Genomic DNA, 4368 nt, shown 5'->3' on the forward strand with positions numbered 1-4368 from the left:
TGTCTGCGTTCGAGTTTATTACCGGAAAAACCACATAACCACAATAGATTCCTTGAAGAATTGACGAACCTATGTTCGAGTGTGGCTCATAATGGCAAGGTTTTAATATGTGGCGATTTCAACGCCCACGCTCAACTGTGGGGTTCACAAGTTACCGATGCGAGAGGCGACCTGCTCGAGGATTTTGCCGCACAATTGGATTTACGTTTCAAAAATGTGGGAAATCGTTCAACATTCGTCGGTCATCGGGGAATCTCTATCATTGATCTGACCTGGGCTTCCTCGGACCTATCGAGTAGGATCACTCGTTGGTCCGTGCGGGAAGACGTCGAATCCTTATCGGACCATTTGTACATCTCTTTTTGCATCTCGAGTTCTCCCGTGCAGCAATTCACACCGCCATTGACTGTTCGGTGGAATTATAAAGAGATGGACACGGAGCTTTACCAGGAAGCAATAGAGTGGAGATGTGCGGTCACCCCGAAAAATCCAGAATACTTTGCTGCGGTTGAATATGATCGCTGGATACACAAATGTATCACGGATGCTTGCGACGCGGCTGTTCCCCGTCTGTGGAATCGCCGCGCTGGCAAATCCTATTGGTGGAGCGATGCTATCGCGCAGCTGAGAATATCCGCGATATCCGCTAGGAGAGCATGGACTCGCGGAAAGGGTAGAAATCGACCAGAAATTCTGGAAACCGAAAGGATGGCCTATATTGCCGCAAGTCAAAATCTTAAATTTGAAATAAGAAGAGCCAAGTTGCTGGCGTGGCAGGAGTTGGTGCATGTGTTGGACGATGACCCTTGGGGTCTGCCGTATAAGCTGGTGATGGGCAAACTGCGTAAGCCCACCACACCGCTTAGCGTCAGCTTGGAACCGGACATTCTTAGTCGATTGCTGAATAAGCTTTTTCCTCCGGGTAGAGAACTGATTCCGGTAGATCTTGGCGATTGCGAGGAGGTAAGAACCCCTATTATGGCGGACAAAGTCATAGAGGCAATTAGAGCGAAGAAAAATGCGAAGACGGCGCCTGGTCCTGATGGATTTAAAGCGACCGTATTGAATAAGCTCCCTTCGAGTATGGTCCACCGACTCGCTCTGGCCTACGATCACTATATGCGGGTAGGAATTTTTCCCACGAACTGGAAACTGGCGGATCTTGTTCTAATATCGAAGGGGGACGTCTCATCTCCCGGCGAGGTTCCAAAAGCCAGGCCTATATGTCTTTTAAATGAGGTTGGCAAGATCTTTGAAAGGGTCATCGTCATTGATTATATACTCGGGAAAAAATACCTCTTATTTGTTTATATTAGTAAATATATAATTATATATGGTCATATAAGAAATGAAAATATAATCTTGAACAATATTATATGGCTAAACCTCTTTAAGTATAAATTTATATAGTCATATATGGTTTTATATACTAATATATTATTATGTGTGATCACGTAAAAGTATATTTATAAGGTTAAAGATAATCATATATGAATATACACTCTATGTATAATGGATCTATCCATATGAATTTGTATAACTGTTATAAATATTCTTCTAATGGTATATTATTTTACTTGACAATATCAAATTAATATAAAATATATTATTTTTAGTTTCAGTTTACACAATTGCGTTTTAAGTCCGACAAAGTCTATATTGGCACGCAGTGCCAATTTAAAAAACTGAAACATGTTGGTATTTAATAATAATTGATATTGTGAAATATTATTAAGGGAATCAAGATCCGCTTCGACCGAAAACGGCACTTCTCATTGCTTATATGTTACTTTAAGTTTTCTTTTTTTCTAAATTTGCATAAGATACTTAATTTTTTTAATTGATATATTAATTTTTACTTTCCATGGAAAGGTTGAAGGTTTGGTTGAAGCAGGTCTGTTAAAAACAGTATTAGAGAATTTGAGTCGCCAGTGAATAATTAAAATTAACAGAGATATTGCGAGCGACCCAGCTGGCCAAATTTTATTGATTTACAACGCTACGTTTCGACCCTGGATCCTTAAAAAAACCGACACAGTATACAAGATAAACTGCAGGGATTGCAAGGCTACGTATATTGGGCAGACTAAGAGACATTTGTGCACGCACCTCAGGGAACACCAGGGCGATATCAGAAAGCACACTAGTAATCATTCCGTAGTGAGCGAACACAGAATGTCTTATGGGCATGATTTTGACTGGGGGAAGCCAGAAATATTACACCAAGAAAGACATACTAGAAAGAGGGAATTAGCGGAGATGTTTTTTATTAAAAAATTTGACGGCACTATCAATTTACAAAAGGACACGGAGAATCTTAACGTTCTCTACGAACATATCATAAAAGAATTATAACTCCTTCCCCTTCTTCGCTACTTCCCTCTCTACGTCCTAGCTTATTACTATGGCAACTGTTTGTTTTTATATTGTCAAGTTTGTCAGTCTAAATTTTACCACCGCACGGCTCTGACATGACACAAACATCTAACGAAGTATGCCGTTTAACGAATATTTTATATTGTATTGTTTGATCCTGACGCACAAATATGTAAGTTTCTAATTGTATAATTACGGATTTTTGATTGTCTTTTACTTATTGCGGAGTACTGAAATATGTCGTTTAGTTTCTAGATTCGGCGTAGTTAGGGCATTATGCCTGACGAATATATTTGTGAGAGAGCGCTTGAAAAGGACCGGATCCAGGGTCGAAACGTAGCGTTGTAAATCAATAAAATTTGGCCAGCCAGTTCTGTTAATTTTCATGTAAAATTGTAGTATCTTATAAACATCTAAAAAAACCAAATTTATGTAGATTTTCATGAATTCACGAGTTGTAAAAAGCATCATAGATATTTCTTCAACGATGTCGATACGCAACTATCCAAAGCGCACAATTAAAATGTGAATAGCAACTTTAACTTCAATAGCAACTTAAAAAAAAAACAGAAAGATTTATTCAATTTCAGCAGTAAAAGATGAAGTTAGGTATTGATAAAGTTTAAACGCAGACAAGGATCAAGATCGAGAAGCATGTATAAAGTTTTCTGCTTTTCGAAACAAGATCGGGGGAAGCATGTATAAAAATTGTTGCAATTGTAATTCCTCTAAACCTATATATCTATTGCAATAATAAAATAATAGGAGCAAATACTTCGTACAATAACATTCTTATTTTCAAACTGAATTGTACCAAAATTACACATTACAATTACTTATTTTAAATATATATTTTTAAAAAGGTAAATTTTGTACATACTTATCGGTAACAACGGTCCACTTCCCGAGTAGAAATTTATTCAGGCGTGCCTGTTGTCATGTACGGCCCTGATCAGGTATAAATGAGGCATGCCTGACTACGGCATGCCAGATCAGGTCCTGACTGGTGCCATATCAAGCATGCCTGGTTATATATAATCAGGCAAGCCTGATAAGGCAATAATCAGGACCTTTTTGAGTATCCCCTAATACACAAATTTTCAAAAGTAAAAAAATCTGATATATTTATTAATATATAATATTTATAATAAAACATCGAGGGCCTTTTTTATTTGACTAATATTATTATATTGTAGAAAGTACAATTTGTCTTGAGAATTTTTTCTTATTGTTAATAAGATTAGATATAATAAATATAAGGTTAGGTTACAACCTAACCTTATATTTATCACACATGTTTTAAAATAACTTGGGTTCTATTACCGTGACTACAATATGTCAAAAAGTTAATGATAGACAACTGATGATGTTATATAGTATTTGGCTGTGTTGTCCGTCCGCCTTAGGCATGTGCAGATGTGCAGTGTATTAATCTCATATATAATACACATGCACTGTGTTATTATTATAGAATAGCTGTTAATCCACCGCTATCAGAAATTGTGTTTTTTATATATCTCTATATCTGGCTTCGAAACTATAGACTCTACTGATTTCATCTTTTGTACAGTCAATCTTTTTCTAATTGCAGAGGTGAGTAAAAGTACATCATATTTACATCAATATATATGCTGTTGAAATTTTATGAGATTACTCATTTTCTTATTCCTAAGAAAATGAGTTTACGGTCGAATGTATTGTATATATATTGTTTAAATAACTGTTTAACAGGACATGAGTGACAATAAAAGAAAACGAAAGCAAGAGCTAACACGACTACAGGTGAAGCGGCACAGAAAACATAAAGCTTATTGTAGTACATCTGAAAATGGAAATAAATCTGACAGTTCATCTGCTTCAATGGCTTCTCCTGCTGCTGCTTCAATCTCAAATGAGCAAGAATTCTTTATGGACATCGAACAATTCATATGATGAAAACACTGCAGTGAACAATAATAATGAAAATTTAAACTTAACGCAGGATTCCATGAA

At 36.6% G+C, this 4368-nt stretch overlaps 1 long non-coding RNA gene across 2 annotated transcripts; it reads left to right on the forward strand.

Moving 5' to 3' along the window:
- The first annotated feature begins 2119 nt into the window (after nucleotides 1-2119).
- On the forward strand, nucleotides 2120-4362 carry LOC112461809. 2 transcript variants are annotated; one of them, XR_003041596.1, is made up of 4 exons: nucleotides 2120-2548; nucleotides 2625-3482; nucleotides 3754-3969; nucleotides 4108-4362. It is a non-coding gene; the product is annotated as an uncharacterized LOC112461809 (long non-coding RNA). The 2 variants fall into 2 exon arrangements; XR_003041595.1 differs by having other exon boundaries at nucleotides 3848-3969.
- The last annotated feature ends 6 nt before the right edge of the window (nucleotides 4363-4368 follow it).

Source organism: Temnothorax curvispinosus, unplaced genomic scaffold (assembly GCF_003070985.1).
Source record: "Temnothorax curvispinosus isolate PA1 unplaced genomic scaffold, ASM307098v1 QBEX01011808.1, whole genome shotgun sequence".
NCBI classification, from domain to species: Eukaryota; Metazoa; Arthropoda; class Insecta; order Hymenoptera; family Formicidae; genus Temnothorax; species Temnothorax curvispinosus.